Source organism: Chenopodium album, chromosome 1 (assembly GCF_948465745.1).
Source record: "Chenopodium album chromosome 1, dcCheAlbu1.1, whole genome shotgun sequence".
Classification (NCBI taxonomy): Eukaryota; Viridiplantae; Streptophyta; class Magnoliopsida; order Caryophyllales; family Amaranthaceae; genus Chenopodium; species Chenopodium album.
Genome location: NC_137834.1, coordinates 14,886,433 through 14,904,438, shown reverse-complemented (window position 1 = coordinate 14,904,438; position 18,006 = coordinate 14,886,433). Strand labels below are relative to the sequence as shown.

Genomic DNA, 18,006 nt, shown 5'->3' with positions numbered 1-18,006 from the left:
TTGAGTTTAAGACTCCTATAATGCCAAGAAAGAAGAATTATGTGAAAGGAAAGGGTAAAGAAAAGATGGTCTACAGGGAGAAACAACCGAAAAAAATCAAGAAGGGTGAAAGGGGTAAAAGTTCGACTAGGGGTGTGATGGTTCGGGCTACGAAAGACACATTAATGGTGAAGGCCAACCTAATTGACCAAGAGAAGGATGTTCCTAAAGAGAAGAGAGATTAGATCAATAGTGCTTTGCTTTTTATGATTTTTAATTTTTATTTAAAATAAGGCATATGATGCCAATACTTGTAGTCGCATTTATTTTAATAAATAATAGCACATTTATTTCAGCCTAAAAATTACAATGACTTTTATTTATTATTTATTTATCCGAGTCAAGGAGTCGGAGGCAATGGAAGAACGAAAATAAAAAAAACTCGTACAAACAATGAATTCGCAACGAACGCGTCACAAAAAAACACGGAAAATCTGAAATTCCACCGTGTCACGGTGAAAAATCCCGATTCGACTGCACCATTTGTTTGTGGTCTGTAAGGTGATGATCTGTGATGCTTGATATGATATTTCTGTAATAATTCCGCGCATTCGGCTTGAAAATGTGTTCCATTATCACTGATCATCTCATGTGGTACCCCATAGCGGCATATGATATTTTTCTCAATGAATTGAGCTACATGTTTTGCCGTCAGCTTAGCATATGAGGCAGCTTCGACCCATTTGGTGAAATAGTCGATTGCTACGAGAATGAATTCATGCCCCCCTTGTCCTGGTGGTGTTATTTTTCCAATGATGTCAATGCCCCAAGCGGAGAAAGGCCATGGAGAAGTATATGTGTACAATGCGAAGGTGGAACATGCTTTAAATTTGCGTAGATTTGACACTTCATACATTTCTTGATGTAGTCGTGACAATATCTCTCAATAGTAGTCCAATAGTAACCTTGTCGTTGAATCTTTTGGACTAACATCTTTGCATTCATGTGCGTTCCACATATACCGGCATGAAGGTTTTCCATGGTTTTATGTGCTTCTTTCTTGGCTATGCATAAGAGATTTCTTCCCATTGCAGCTCTCTTGTGGAGTTCTCCCCTGATGAGCACATACTGTGAGGCCAGGAGCCTCAAAGCACGGCGTGCCCTTTTATCAGTATTAGGAGGGTATTCTCCTCTTGTCACATACTTAAGGATGTCTGTATACCATGGCTCTTCATCTTCTTCCTGTGGTTCTTGTTCATCGTCCAGTGCGTGAACATAAGCCGGCTCATATCTTCTTTCTATGGTTAGTGGCATTCTGATTGTATCAGTTAGAATTCGCACCATTGATGCTAATTTAGCTAGTGCGTTGGCGAATTGGTTTTCTTCTCTTGGAAAATACGTATATTCCACTTCATCTAGTTGCTCCGTGAGAGTTTCTAGATGAGCTTAAACGTGGCGAGACTTTCGCTTCTCACTTTCCATCTCTTGGAGATTTGGTTAATGATTAGCGAAGAATCACCATAGATTCTGAGTTTCTTAATTCCCAAGGCGATAGCTGTTTCTAACCCCAAAATGCATGCTTCATATTTTGCGGCATTGTTGGTGACATCAAAGTCGAGCTTCATGGAAATTAGGATGTGCTCTTCATTGGGTGATATGAGCAAGACTCCTACACCACATCCCTTTTGGTTTGAAGCTCCATCGAAATAGAGCGTCCAGCTATCATCTTCGGTCATGAGTAAATCTTCGTCAGGGAAATCGTACTCATCTTCTTCTTTTTCAGCTTCTTTTAGCGGAAAGTCTGCTAAGAAGTTAGAAACTGCAGAACCTTTGATGGCTTTTTGTGGCACAAATCTCAAGTCAAACTGAGCAAGATTGACTATCCACCTTGATAATATGCCGTTGAGTGTTGCTTTTTCGAACAAGTATTTGAGAGGATCCATCTTGGACACGACATGCACGGTATGAGTAAGCATGTAATGTCTTAGTTTCTGTGCGGCCCATACAAGTGCGAGACACAACTTCTCAAGTGGTGTGTATCGCGTCTCATATCCTTGAAGTTTCTTGCTCAAGTAATAGATTGCATTCTCCTTGCTTTCGATCTCTTGTGCTAGCATTGCCCCCATCGTTTCTCTTGTGACCGTAAGGTAGAGTCGAAGAGGAAAGTCAGGTATTACTGGCGCTAGCACGGGTGGGTTTGCCAAATACTCTTTGATTTTGTCGAAAGCCTTTTGGCAATCGTCATCCCACGTGACTGGGACATTTTTCTTGAGCTTCTTGAATATAGGTTCACATATCGCTATGAGCTTTGATATGAACCTACTTATATGCTGCAACCTTCCAATGAAACCTCCAATTTCCTTCTCATTTTTTGGTGGTGGCATGGCCATGATCGCCTTTACTTTTGTAGGATCTATTTCAATCCCTCGAGAACTGATCACATATCCAAGTAATTTGCCTAACGTGACTCCGAATGCACATTTTGCTGGATTTAATCTCATGTTGTATTTGCGGAGTCTTTCAAAGAACTTGCAAAGTGCAATAATATGGCCTGGGCGATGTTTAGACTTAACGATCATATCATCGACGTAGACCTCCACCTTATTGTGCATCATGTCATGTAACAATGTTGTAGCTGCTCTTTGGTAGGTGGCACCCGCGTTTTTCAACCCGAATGACATTACCGTATAGCAATATGTACCCCATTGCGTGATGAATGTGGTTTTCTCCATGTCTTCTTCGGCCATCAATACTTGATTATATCCGGTGTAACCATCCATGAATGACAGGAGTGCATGGTTTGCTGTATTATCGACCAGAATGTCAATGTGAGGTAGAGGGAACCCATCTTTTGGGCTTGCTTTATTGAGATCCCTGTAATCAACACACATTCTGACCCTTCCATCCTTCTTTGGAACTGGAACCACATTTGCTATCCATTCCGGATATTTGGATACTCTGATGAAACCTGCGGCCAACTGCTTCCTGATTTCTTCCTTGATTTTGAGAGCCACATCCGGTTTCATACGGCGCAGCTTTTGTTTGACAGGCTTCATACCTGGAATGAGTGGTATCATATGCTGAGCTATATCCCTGTCAATTCTTGGCATATCTTGGTATGACCAAGCAAATACATCAACAAATTCACTAAGCAAGTTAATTAGCTCTTTGCGTTCATCTTGACTTAGTGTTAATCCAATTTTTACTTCTTTAACAGTCGTATCATTGGAAATGTTAACTGTTTCTGTATCTTCAATAACTGCTGTTTTATTTTCGTGTTCTTCCATTGCTTTTATTATTTCTTTGTCATTTTTATCATTAGCAAAGCAATATTGATCAGGGCTAGGGGAATGGCACGCATCGTAAGCAAAGGTACTCATTTTATTAAATTCATCGGCTAATACATCAAGAGGGGCAAGGTCGGCTGCGACCTCACCAGAATTATTAGGACTAGAAAGGGAGGACTTAACAAGAGACTCAGGGTTTAACTCTATAGTAGAAAGACGGTCGGCCTCAGACTCTAAGGACTCGTCTACAGACTTAGACTCAGACTCGGACTCGGACCTAGACGACTCAGACTCATCAAACATAGGACCCTCGCCAGCGGTTATTTCGAACTTCTCTCCACTCGGCGTAGTGATCCTCAATGTCTTGCGCCATCCTCTTGAAATGTTGTCAGCTTAGACGATTAACTCGGAGGGGTCAAAATCCTTGTTCGCTATGACAGCTTGAACGAGCTCGGAGTTATCATTGCGGACCGGCTTGGACTCATTTTTCTCCATTCCAAAAAGAAGGTTTATTCCTAGATCAACCGAGTTTAGGCTAGCTGGCTTCTCGGTTGTGAAGAGCTATTCGTCTTCATCAACGAAGTCACAATCGAGGAACACCTCGAATCCTGGTTCACGGATCCCATCATGGACGAATGGCTCAGGGAATTCATAGCATGGGAAGTCTTCCCCTTCTTTGATGTACTGTCCATTGAGGGTGAACGGATATGGATCCATGGCCATTTCTGTCTTCGTGATTCGAGCATTATTGCGAGCCTTCATCTTCAATGAAGCTTGTTTCAGATCTTCTTTTGTTGGCTTGAATCCCAAGCCAAGTATCCTTCTTGAGTGCACCAGGATGGCCCCAAGATTGAGCCATTTTCTTCTTCAGTCCAAGGGTCATTCCAGGGAAATGACCTTGCTTCTTCAGAATGGCATTGATACTGGTGTTTGAATAGGGATCGAACTCGAGATGGCACTTTTCCTCCTCTTCAATCACGAGAACATCATCTAGTGAAAACCCCCAAAGATCTTCATCTTCTTCGTCATGTTCAACATGGACGATAGGAGTATCAATACCTTGAATGCGCATAGGAGAAGCATCGATAGTAATTGGAACCCCTCCAAATATGGCTTTCACTTTCTGGTGAAGCGATGATGGAATCGCCTTTTGCTCATGAAGCCAAGGGCGTCCTAACAACAGATTGAAAGAGGCCTTAATGTCCACCACCTGAAATTTGGTGCGACGATCAATGGCCCCAGTAGTTATATTCAGTATGATAGTACCCACGGCTTGACGGCGAGTATTATCATAAGCGCGAATCCCTTGAGTGGAGGGAGTCAATTCTTCATTCTTTATGCCCAACTTCTTTGCAGTACGGAGTGGGCACACATTGATTGCGGAGCCATTATTAACCAGGCTCGTAGGAACATTCATTTGCCTACACACCACAGTGAGGTGTAAGGCCTTATTATGTTGGTCCCCTTCCGGGGGCAGATCCTTATCAGAGAACGAAATCAGATTGCTAGTACTTGGCAACTCAATAGCGAGAAAGTTGACCAGTACTTGAGGAGTCATGTCATCATCAACTCCTATCTTCACCAGAGCATTCATCACAGCCTTTCGATGCTCGTGGGAAGTGGCCAAAAGCTTCCATACATTCATCTCCACCTTAGTCTTTTGCAGTTATTTGACCACATCGCTGTTCACGGGATCGATGGGATCAACTATCGGATGTGATTGTGGTGGAGGTGGAGGTGGATTAGGTTGTTGCAACCGTCCACTTCTGGTGAGAACCTTGACCTCAAAGTCCCCCCAAACGTCTTCACTTGTTCCAAGAGATGAACAGGCTATATCCTTGAGATAGACGTCTTCATCATCACTATCCCAGATTCCATTCACTTCTTCAGTACTTGAGATAAATACAACTTCCGGCACAGGTTCATTCACAGGTTGAATGAGTATCGACGGATCAAAGGAGACTACATCTCCCATGATAGCCAAAGCATCAGAAAGAGGACCTGTTTGAATGTTAGGCTTCTTGCCCCCTGGAGGGACATGAAGTTGATTAGCATCGATCAGGTCTTGGATTACATCCTTCAGCCTCTAATACTTCTCGGTGTTATGACCCTTGCCTTGATGAAACTTGCAATAAGCATTGGGGTCGTAGCTAGCGGTCCTATTCTCGGGTCAAGGCTCTGGAAATGGTCCGATTGGCATAATCAGTCCTTGACCATGCAAACAGTCATAAGCAGCGTCATAAGTCATTCCCAAAGGCGTGTAAACCATCCTTTGCCTTTGAAATCTTTGGGGAGGAGCATTAAGGGCCAGCACATCATTGATACTGATATTATTGGTAGCATTATTGGGCTTAGAAGACGAAGAAGAAGGAGTGTCGTTCTTCTTGTTTTTCTGAGTGCTGTTGTTATTGTTGCTACCAACAGACTTCATCAGTTCATCTTCGATATTGATTCCAATATTGTATACAGCTTCAAAGGTACTCAGAGGCAGAAACTTCAAGTGTTGCTTGTACTTATGAGTCAGATTGACAATGAACAAGCGAACCATTACTTTCTCCTTGGGGGGATCCACCAGGAGCGCAGCTGTTTCCCTCCACCTGCTTAAGTAAGTGGTGAAGCCTTCATTCTCTTTCTGTTTGAGAATGGAGAGTTCACGTTCAGAAGTCTTGGCCTGGATGTTACACTTGTAACGATTCATAAAGCTTTCAGCAACATCCTCCTAGGTCGCGACATGTTTGGATTCCAATGAATAAAACCACTGTTGACAGGCATGCTCTAAGGAAAGAGGGAACACCATAGGGAAGAGTGTCACATCTACTCCCTTAAGAGCCATAGTTGCAGAAAAAGCCTTCAAATGGAAAAGCGGATTATCAGTAGGCTTGAATTTGGGAATGTCAGCAGTGGAAAACTTCTCTCTTATGGACGAAGAGGTGACAGGCTGTTCCACATCAGTGAACTCTTCAGAAATCTTGCTCATCTGTTCGTTAATCTTGTCCATTGCAGCAGTAGTGACATTGTTTTGATTGTCCTGTTCTACAGTGCTGACTCTAGTGGTGAGTGTCTGCATCATGTCAGACAATCTTTCAATTGTCCTGTTGAGGTTCTCGATGTCTTCCTTAGTGGCCATTGGTTGAAAGTAGACTGGAGATGGATTTTGTGGAGATGATTGAGGTGGTTTCCTTGTATGCCTCTTTGGTATAAGAGGTTTTTGAGGTATGGACTCGAACCGTAACATTCTACCCCTGCTTCTTGACCAAGTGCTGTGACACCGAAACAAACACACCTTTAATGACCAAACTTAACCTTAACCCATCCGGATTAAATGGGAATTTTTTTTTTTTAAAAAAAAAAAAAAAAAAAAACATATGGGAGGATACCATCCGACTTACTCCGAAAAAAAAACCGACACAAAAACAAGACTTCCCTAAAATACAGTCAAAAACTGGTGTACGACTCAAAGAAAAAAGTGTGTGAACATGATATGTGGGTGATTAAGTGAGGTTATAGACGCGTGTTTTGACCGTATAGCTAGACATGACACAAAACTTGACACAGCATTCGCACAAAAAATCGAAAAAAAGACTAACATAACACTTTCTTGGGCACCGTGTCACGGTGCAGACTGTCGTGACAAGGTGCAGTCTACCGTCAGACAGTAGACAGTCCCGTGTCACGGCACTGTTCACCGTGGCGCGGCAGAACATGCCGTGACACGGTGCGCAGTTCCAGGTCAGTTTTGTGATTTTTCCAGATTTTAACCGATTTTAGGTCTTTACTAATTACTATGTGAGAATAAAAACCCTCGGTCATGGGTTAAACAAAAGAGCAAACACATAAAGGTTAGCACCAAACAATCACATAGCATTTAGGCACAATGATAAAAAAAAAAGTTCGCAACCTAGAGTCAAGATCTATGTTCAACTATTGGTCAAGCTTTGGGTGTCAAAAGGGTACCATGGTTAAGAGTTTGGACGCGTTAGCAAGGCAGCCTCCCTTGAGGGTGTATGCCAACGGGCGGCTCCGCGAGTTCATGATGAAATCGAAGTCGACTCCATGGTTTGGGTGGATTTAATAACTCGGATGAACCCTTATTGCCATGAGCGTTTTTGGGTTGATAGAGCTTAAATCCCCCGAGGCTAAGACGCATGTAGAACACATACGTTTTTTCAGAAAAATCGAAGGAAGTCGACTGTGAGGACTTCCGTGACACGGCAAAAATTCCCGTGTCACGGTACTGTGCACCGTCAGACGGTGCACTGTACCGTGACACGACAGATTTTGCCGTGGCACGGCAGTTAGAAAATCTGACTGGTGCCGTGTTTTCCTTCGCGCGCAACCAAGTTATCCAATTTTTCCTACGGGACAGACCTGAATGCGACGTTAAAACGTCTATGCAGATGCAAAAATGCCAAATTAATCACAGGAATATTTTTCAAGAATCTTTCAAGTCTCATCCACTTATCTTAATTAAATACCGATCACTCAAATCGATAAATAATTAAGAATCCTCCCCAGTGGAGTCGCCAAATTGTAGGCGTCGCTCGAAGTGCGCCTACGTAAAAAGCATGTTGTGAATATGCTTGGCAATCATAGGAAGTGGGAATTTACATTACGATTAGGGACAACGATTAGGGAAAAAAAAAGTAGGGAGCCGCCAACAAGTTTTTAAGGAACTTGTAAACCGTTCACGGATCATTTAAGGCAACCACGATAAGGGACAACGATAGGCAACAACGATTGACCCGTGAAGGTTACACCTCATTCATAATCCATGAGATTACTAACTCCATATGGTTCGGAACCACGAAAGGAGGATCGGGGATGATGGTACGAAGTGAGTCATGGAGTCACATTCGCCCGTATTGGCCTCTACTTGATTCTTATAGTGAAAAGCATTCCTGCGATCTCAAAGGCATACAAACAATAATTCAATTCGCTCCAAACTATTATTTAGCTAAATTGGTTGAATATTAATGCAACATATAATTCTAAAATATTGTGATCACTTGAATTAATAACAAGATTAAAAGGGAACCTAAACCGGTTGTCCAAATTATCTTCTTAAGCGTGATTTTCAATTACATATTCCCTTTAAACATGAAATATGGTGATCATAAAAATAATAGAATAAACATTAATATTAAAACCAATTTAATCACAATTCCAACAACATAAAATCGTTAGAAGAATAATAAAAATAAAAGGAGCATGATCCTTACTTTGATTCTGTTTGTTTGCAACTAAAAAATAATAAATGAGTTAGTAACTTCAAGGAAATAATAAAACAATAATTAAATTAAATTAAATAAAGTAGAGTTGATTTGGGGCCAAACCCTCAGACAGTTCTACCTTTCACGCCTTGGCTTAAGGACAGAACCACGAGTAAAATATGGACTCCTTTGAGTGCTTGAGGAAGGAATTTTGAAGTGAAAAGGGTAGGCTAGTGTTTAGGCTAAAGCATAGAAGAGAGAAAATAAAATAAGAGAATTCTCGGTGCCCCGTACATCTGAAATAAGGGGGTATTTATAGGGAAAATGTGCTGAGGGAGCACACGGAACCCTAAAATGATAAAAACCCTAAAAAAGTATCCCGTGACACGGTCAAACTATACCGTGACACGGGAAGCTCCATCGTCAGATGGCACACTTTCCCGTGACATGGTACATTTTTTGTGTGACGCGGGAAATTTTTAGAAAACGGGATAGAAAACGCGTTAAGGGTTTACGCGGAAAAGACACGGTAGGTACCTGCCGTGGCGCGGGAAATTCCAGCCCATTTTTCCGTCTAAATACATTTTTAACCCTAATTTCCTTCGACATTTTAAGTGCCGATTGATAATTTCGGGCCTTTTCTGACTTTTTATTATTCGGGCTAAAATAAGAAAATAATTAAATAAAAATAAATAAAGGGTTTGGGACAAAAATAAATAATAAAACAATAAAATAAAAAAGATTTGGGCTAAAATTAAATAATAAGTTTGGGCTGAAATTAAAACTATGCTTTTACCAAACATCAAGACTAATCCATGAACTGTTCAAAAATATGAATTTAATCAAATACGATTTTTTCAAGCACTCTTGGGATTAAATACTGAACCCGACCAATAGTGGCGTGATGAGTGTCATTTATGGCACTCATAGGGTAGTCTTTTAGGGTTATTTCTTTCCCTTTTTCATGCTTTCTTCTCTTATTTTTGGTCCTTTTTCCTTAGGTTTCTCTTTCTCCTCTTTTCTTTATGGTTCTCGTGTTTTCCTTTTATTTGGCTCTTTTTCCTTTTATTTCCTTTCTTTGTTTGCTTGTGTAGGTATTTGGAGAATCACCTTTGCAAAGGAATCGAGTTGGGGCCTTAATGATCAAGTAAGGAAGAAGCATTTGGCTAGAGAGGGCTTAGAGAGGCCTTGGAGAGGCCTCGAAGAGGTCTCCAAGGTATTTCCAGCAGGCCGCGGGCGCGGGTCAGTGGAGCCGCAGGCGCGGGCTTAAGAAGACCAAATTGCAAGATTTTGGCAGGAGCTTCCCGCGGTTGCTTTGCGGGCTCTCCGCGGGCACGGGAAATTTGGAGAGGGCGCTCCATCTCAGAGAGACCGCGGCCCCCTGATTGAGTTTGGGAGCAGGGGATTGGTTGCGGGCGCGGGTCCATCTTTCCGCGGGCGCGGGTGCTGCCCTGAAAGCCCGCGGAGGGTTCCGTACCCATTTCTCCGCGGCCTCGGATTCATCGAGAGAGACCGCGGGATTTGCCGGTTTCTTCTTTACCTATAAATAGAATTGTAATTCCTTTTCAAAAGGGACTTTTTGATAATTTTTCATTAGTTTAGTTTTAGAGAGAGAATTTAGAGAGAAGTTCTTGGTTTTGGATTTGTAACTCAACATTTGATCGATCAAGTTTGGATTTCTTCATTTTCAATCATCAATATTAGTGAGAATCTCTTCCTTCTTTCATCTTTTACTTACTTGCTATTTGATTTTTGCTTGTTGCTTGTTCTTCTTTGGATTTGAATTTGATATTGTTGATTATTTTGATTTCTCTTAGATTTTGATTTAGAAATGAAGATTAAAGCAATTTCTAGTTATTTGTTCTTGAATTTCACCATGATTAGTGAGTAGATTAGTTGCTAGGGAAAGCGGGAAGCATGTTTGATTAATGAATTTGCTAGTTGATGCTCTTTGATTGATTGATTTGTTGCAATTAAATTGGTTGAAATAGTTTTGCATGTGATTGATTAGACTAGGAGTGATCAACCTATAAGATTAATCTAGATTGCATTGCAACTCTTAATGACATGAACAATTGAATTGAAAGTTGCTTTAATTGATTGGGTTTGCTTGTGATCCTTCTTGACTTGCCTTTCATAGTGACACCTAGATTGGCCTATAGGAGATAGCATTTGAACTCTCTTGATTGCTACTATTGTTTGTCCATTGCAATACTTGAATTAATTGATTGAGCTCTAAACTAGCATTATCATTGAACTTGCATGTGAAACCCATATCCCTAGTGTCTAGACCTTTGTTTTACTTGATTAGACTTGTTTTAGTTTACCATAGTGCCAACCATAATCTCAACTCCATCTTCGAGGTAGCTTGACTTAGACTCTAGTTTTCATCATTGCATTCCCCTAGGGATCGATCCTTAACTTACCCTATATTCATATAAGGTTGGTTAGGTGTTTACAAATTTTGTTTGACTTGGGGGAAGGGTAGATAACGACATACATTTTCCTCTTGTCAAAATGGCGCCGTTGCCGGGGAATGCTATTGGTGCTTAGCTTTTGTTGTTGAGTCTACTTCATTTTAATTGAAAAATAATACAAAAAGATTTTGTTTCTTTAGGCTACACTTGTAGCCGTGCTACTAATATTTTCTTTGAAGTTTTGAATGCATAGAGCTCGTGATCGATCCATTGTGCCTTTTGACCCGAAAATTGAAAGGACTCTCTCAAGGAGAAGAATAGCTAATCGATCCTTGGGGTATATTTCTTCAAGTGAAGAAGATATTGAAGAAGAGCAAGGCATGGGAGAAAATCCGAGAGTGGCCTTGAAGGAGCTAAGAATACCCGGTGCTTATAGGTTCGAGAGCGGCATAGCTCCGCCTACAACACCGGCAAATGATTTCGAGATTCGGCCGGCCATGATCACCTTAATTGAGAGGAGGCAATATAGTGGGGCTAAGAATGAGAGCCCGTTGAACCATCTTAAAGAATTTGAAAAATATTGCAACACCATCAAAGTCAACAGAGTTTCTCAAGAGTTCATACGCCTCAAGTTGTTCCTCTTCTCTCTCATAGGAAGATCCTTAGAGTGGCTAGATAAAGAAGTGAAGCCCAACTCCTTGAGAACATGGGATGATGTTACAAAGGCCTTCTTGTCCCGCTTCTACCCTCAAAAGAAGACGGCGGAGGCAAGAGCCTTGATTCAAGGGTTTAAGAAAAGGCCAAATGAAAGCCTTTACGAAGCATGGGAGAGATACAAAGAGTATCAAAGGGAGTGCCCTCACCACGGAATCCCAACATACCAAGTGGTCCAAATCTTCTATGGCGGTTTAAGTCCCCAAGGCAAGTCATGCCTTGATGGGGGGGCTGGGGGTCCTATCATGAACAAGACCAAAGAAGAAGTGGTGGACATCATTGAGGACGTGGTGACGTACTATAGAGATTGGCAAGATGGGGAGAGAGACTCTTCAAGCAAGCAATCTTCATTGTACTCGGTAGACCATCTAAATGCGATCAACAACCTCTCCTCCCAAATGACAAACTTGGGAAAGGAGATGACAGCAATCAAAGCCAAGTTGGAGAGCACTTCTACTTCATCCCAAGCTTCGAATCTTCCCTCCCAATTTAAGAGGAGAGGTACTCCTTCTAACTCTCAACCCCTTCCCTCTTCACATAATATGCCTATGGGTTGTTTGTTTTGTGATGCATGTGGATCGTATGATCATGACTCTAGTAATTGTCCTAATGAATGTGTTGATGAGTTTGATGACAATGAGAGTGAGCATGTGAATTATGTGTCAAATAATAATGCTCAAAGGTTTGATAATCAAAGAGGTCAATGGAATAGGAATTACCAAAACCAAGGCAATTTTGACAACTATAATCAAGGTGGTGGTTATAGAAACCAAGGGAACCAAGGTTCTCGTGGTAGCTATAATAACCAAGGTTATAGTGGCCAAAATCAAAGCCAAAATTATGGTAATCAAAACCAAGGTTATGGAAATCACAACCAAGGTAGTGGTAACCATAATCAAGGTGGTGGTAACCATAATCAAGGTTATGGACAAAATCAAAATAGGGGTACTTGGAACAACCAAGGGAAGGGAAATTTTCAAAATAATGCTCAAAGAGGTCCCCCACCCGGATTTGTTCCAAGGACTCAAGGAGAAAATTCCTATTCACAACCTTCTTCACCTAGGACCAATTTGGAAGAAATAATTGAGAATCAAACCAAGTTGTTGAACACATACATGGCCGTTAGTGATAAGAAGTTCAATGAAATGATGACCCACAATAAAATGCTTGAAAACCAAATTTCTCAACTTGCTAATGCTTTGAAAGATCATGCAACCCCTTCTTCTTTACCTTCCCAAGGTCTTGATCCCAAGAAACACGTGAATGCTATTGTTACTAGGAGTGGTAAGGTTCTTGAGGAGAGATTGCCTAGGAAGGGTGAGGATAAGGAGATTCCTAAGAAAGCCTTGGTTGAGAATGAGGGGGATAGGGCATCATTGGATGAGGTTGTGGTTGAGACACCTAGAGAGGTGGGAGTAGAGAAAGAAATTGTGAAACCCAAGCTCCCTTACCCACAAAAATTCATGAGACACAAATTGGATGAACAATTTGGGAGATTCATTGATATGCTAAAACAACTTCATCTTTCTCTACCTTTTACCGATGTGATCAACCAAATGCCAAATTATGCCAAATTCCTCAAGGACATTTTGAGTGGGAAAAGGACTTGTGAGGTTGTGGAGACTATAAACTTGACCGAAAATTGTAGTGCTATCATCATGAACAAAATGCCACCCAAATTGAAAGACCCTGGGAACTTCTCCATTCCTTGTGCCATTAACAAGATGCAAATTGATAATGCCTTATGTGACTTGGGAGCTAGTGTGAGCATAATGCCATATTCGGTTTATCAAAGGCTTGAACTAGGGGAACTCTTACCTTCTAACATTACCTTGCAATTAGCCGATAGGTCAATCAAGTTTCCAAAAGGTAAGGTAGAAGATGTTTCATTGAGGGTTGGGAAGTTTGTGTTCCCGGTGGATTTTATTGTGCTTGAAATGGATGAAGATGCTACCATTCCAATCATTTTGGGTAGACCCTTTCTTGCTACCTCGGGTGCTATGATTGATGTGACGAGTGCAAAGATTTCCCTTAAGGTAGGAGATGAGGTCATTGAATTTGATTTGAATGAAAGCATGAAATATCCATCTTCTTCTCTATAAAATTGCATGATGATTGATTCACTTAATCATGTTGTGTCTTCCATGCATGAGCACTTGCTCACCTCTAACGATGCTCTTGAGAATGTTTTGTTGAACAAAGACAAAGTAGGTACACCATGCAAGGAAGTGGCATTCTATGAAGAATTTCTTAATGGGAGCATGGAGGAAGTGGATGAGCAAATGTGCTTGAAAATCTCAAGCCAAGAAGCTTTGCAAGAGGCCACATCAAAGGAAGGTAATGGTGTGCCTATGGTAGAGCTCAAACCCTTACCATCACACCTTAGGTATGAGTTCTTGGGCCCTCATTCCACTTACCCCGTGATAGGTAGTGCATCCTTGAGCGTGAGCCAAGCTCAAGCGTTATGTGGTGTTTTGAGAAAGCACCAAGGTGCTTTGGGGTACACAATTGATGATCTTAAAGGTATAAGCCTCGCCTTGTGCCAACACCACATAACACTTGAGGAAGGCGCCCTTCCTTCTATCGAACGACAAAGAAAACTACATCCCCAAATGGGAGAGGTAGTTAAGAAGGAGATCACCAAGCTATTGAATGCGGGAATCATATTCCCCATCTCTAGCTCAAGGTGGGTCTCCCCCGTGCATGTCGTTCCAAAGAAGGGGGGCATGACCGTGGTTGAGAATGAGAAGGGTGAGCTCATTCCAACTAGGACGGTCACGGGTTGGCGGATGTGTATAGTCTATAGACGTCTAAACACATCCACCAAGAAGGATCACTTCCCTCTTCCATTTATTGATCAAATGCTTGAAAGACTAACAAGGCACAAGTTCTATTGTTTCCTCGATGGATATTCGGGATTCTTCCAAATCCCCATTCACCCCGATGATCAAGAGAAAACTACCTTCACATGTCCTTATGGGACCTTTGCCTATCGAAGAATGCCCTTTGGGTTATGCAATGCACCCGCTACATTCCAAAGGTGCATGATGAGTATTTTTGGGGATATGTTGGAGGAGGAAATTGAGGTCTTCATGGATGACTTTTCGGTGGGGGGTGTCTCATTTGAGGAGTGCCTTGTGAACCTTGAGAAGTGTTTGGAAAGATGTGTTAAGGTCAATCTTATTTTGAATTGGGAGAAATGCCACTTCATGGTGGAGGAAGGTATAGTGCTTGGGCACAAGATTTCAAATAGAGGCATTGAGGTGGATAAGGCAAAAATAGAAGTGATTGAGAAACTTCCACCTCCGGTGAATGTCAAGGGTGTGAGATCGTTCCTTGGTCATGCGGGTTTCTATAGAAGATTCATCAAGGATTTTTCACTTATTGCTAAGCCCCTAAATGACCTTCTTCAATAGGATGTTGAGTTCATTTTTGATGACAAATGCTTGAAGGAATTTGATAGATTGAAGAAGGCCCTTATCTCCACTCCTATTGTTCAAGCCCCACGGTGGGATCTTCCTTTTGAATTGATGTGTGATGCAAGCGATTGGGCTATTAGAGGTGTTTTGGGACAACGTGTAGACAAGAAGTTTCATGTGATTTACTATATGTCCAAGACACTCAATGGGGCTCAAAAGAACTACACAACAACGGAAAAGGAATTTTTAGCAATTGTGCACTGTTTTGAGAAATTCCGTTGTTACTTGTTGGGTTCCAAGACCATAGTCTTCACGGATCACGCGACCCTCAAGTATCTCTTTGCCAAGAAAGAGTCCAAGCCTAGGTTGATTTGATGGGTGCTTGAATTGCAAACTTTTGAGATTGAGATTAGGGATAAGAAGGGTGCGGAGAATGTTGTGGCGGACCATCTTTCTCGCCTTGAGGGTGATCACATTCATGGTGATGGTTCACCAATTGAGGATAGAATGCTTGATGACTTCTTATATGCCATAGAGGTGAAGGAACTCCCATGGTATGCCGACTTGGTGAATTTTCTAGCATGTGGGGAGTTTCCACCCTCTTTCTCAAAGAACCAAAGGAAGAAATTCAAAAGGGAGGCAAGACATTACTTGTGGGACGATCCCATCCTATACAAACGAGGGGTTGATGGCTTACTTAGGCGTTGTGTTCCAAATGAAGAGGTTCCTAGTGTTTTAAGGATGTGTCACTCGGACCCTAGTGGTAGGCATATGGGTGTTTCCAAGACCGCTAGCAAGGTTCTTCAATGTGGTTTGTGGTGGCCGCATCTCTTCAAGGACTCATGGGGCTTTGTGAAGTCATGTGACCGATGTCAAAGGGTTGGGAATATATCCAAGAGGAATGAGATGCCTCAACAGCCCATTCTTGAGTTAGAGGTGTTCGATGTTTGGGGGATTGACTTCATGGGACCATTCCCATCTTCATATGGTAATCACTTCATACTTGTGGCTGTGGACTATGTTTCTAAATGGGTTGAGGCCATTGCCTCCCCTACTAATGACCACAAAGTAGTGTTGAAGTTGTTTAACAAAATCATCTTCCCAAGGTTTGGCGTGCCTAAGGCTGTGATAAGCGATAACGGATCTCATTTTGTTCACAACGCCTACCAAAAGATGTTGAGGAAACCTGGAGTGCATCAACGGTTTGGCCTTACATATCATCCTCAATCGAGTGGCCAAGTCGAGGTCTCCAATCGTCAAATAAAGATCATTCTTGAGAAGACGGTTGCAAGGAATAGAAAGGATTGGTCGAACAAGTTAGATGATGCTCTTTGGGCTTATAGGACGGCTTTTAAGACACCTATTGGTACCACTCCATATCGCCTTGTCTATGGCAAATCGTGCCATCTCCCGGTAGAGCTTGAACATCGTGCCTTATGGGCTATCAAGAAGATAAATTTTGACTTAGCTAGTGCGGGGGAGAAGAGGTGGTTAGATCTTCATGAGCTAGAGGAACTTTGACTTGATTCTTACGATTGTGCTAGCACCTACAAGGCTCGCTCCAAAGAGGTTCATGACAAGTTGATTGAGAAAAAGGAGTTTTGTGTAGGTGACAAAGTCCTCCTCTACAATTCAAGGATGGAGTTGTTTCCCGGAAAGCTCATGTCAAGATGGAGTGGACCATTCTTGGTGAAAGATGTTTTTGATAATGGTGCCGTGTAGATTTTTCCTTTAAACTCCTCATCTTCATTCAAAGTTAATGGTCATCGGCTCAAGAAGTACTATGATGAAGTGTTTGTTGGACTTGTTCACAAAATGATTCTTTTTAAGCCACCTTGAGATGGTGGTGCACGTCGAGCTAACGACGTTAACCAAAAGCCCTTACGGGAGGCAACCCGGATTCTCATCTCATTTCTTTTTCCTTTCTTTTCTTTTATTTTTCCTTGATTGGTTTTTTATTTTATTTTTTAGTTAGTTTTGTGTTTGTCTTGTAGGTCGCCCATTATCATCTCTTGTTGGAAAGAAAGGGTTTGAAGGAGAGTTAAGAGTGCAAGGGAAAGGGCTCCCCGAGGGCTAGGAGAGACCTCGGGGGCATTTTCACCTCTTTGAAGCAAAATTAACATATCATTCCAGGAACTTCCCGCGGTTGCCCCGCGGTCTCTCAGCGGGCGCGGGAGGTTCCGGAGAGGGCGCGGGCCTCAACTCGACCAAATTTGGAACCCCATTCCAGGGACTTCCCGCGGTTGCCCCGCGGTCTCTCCACGGGCGCGGGAGGTTTTGGAGCGGGCGCTGCATGTTTGGAGAGGGCGCGACCTAAATTCAAACAAATTTGGAACCCCATTCCAGGGACTTCCCGCGGTTGCCCCGCGGTCTCTCCGTGGGCGCGGGAGGTTTTGGAGAGGGCGCGACAAATCAGGAGAGGGCGCGGCCCCCATCAGGTATTAAAATTCAATAAATTCCAGGAAGTCCCCGCGGTCTCTCTGCGGGCGCGGGAGATTTGCCGCGGGCGCGACATTTTCGGGAGAGGGTGCGGCGATCTGGGTTTTTACCCGGGGCACGCCCCTCTTCTCTCTCTCTCCTCTCTTATTTCCTCCTCTTCTCCTTATTTTTCCCCTTTCTCTCTCTACCTCCTCTCAAACCCTAACCCCAAAACATCAATTTCTCACAAATTTCTTCACCTTTTGCCCAAATTTTTCACAAATTCTTCCATATTCCTTCATCTTCAACAATCCTACTCTTCTTTCTCGTGCTTTTTCGGGAAATTTCGGGTCTTTGAAGTTCTTTGAGTTTAATTTGAGCCTCCAATCTTGGTATAATTCTAACCTTTGTAATATTTTTGTCAATTTCAATTGATTTCTTTGCATTGGTTTGTTTACCTTGAATTTGAGCATGACTTTTTTTTTTTATGGTTGATTTATGGAAAATTTGGTATATTTGGGTGATTGTTTCTTTTTCTTTTTGATTCATGATTATATTGTTG

At 42.2% G+C, this 18,006-nt stretch overlaps 1 pseudogene; it reads right to left on the bottom strand.

Moving 5' to 3' along the window:
- Window positions 1–11,665: 11,665 nt before the first annotated feature.
- LOC145565897 (small nucleolar RNA R71) lies at window positions 11,666–11,764 on the bottom strand (annotated as a pseudogene).
- Window positions 11,765–18,006: the final 6,242 nt, after the last annotated feature.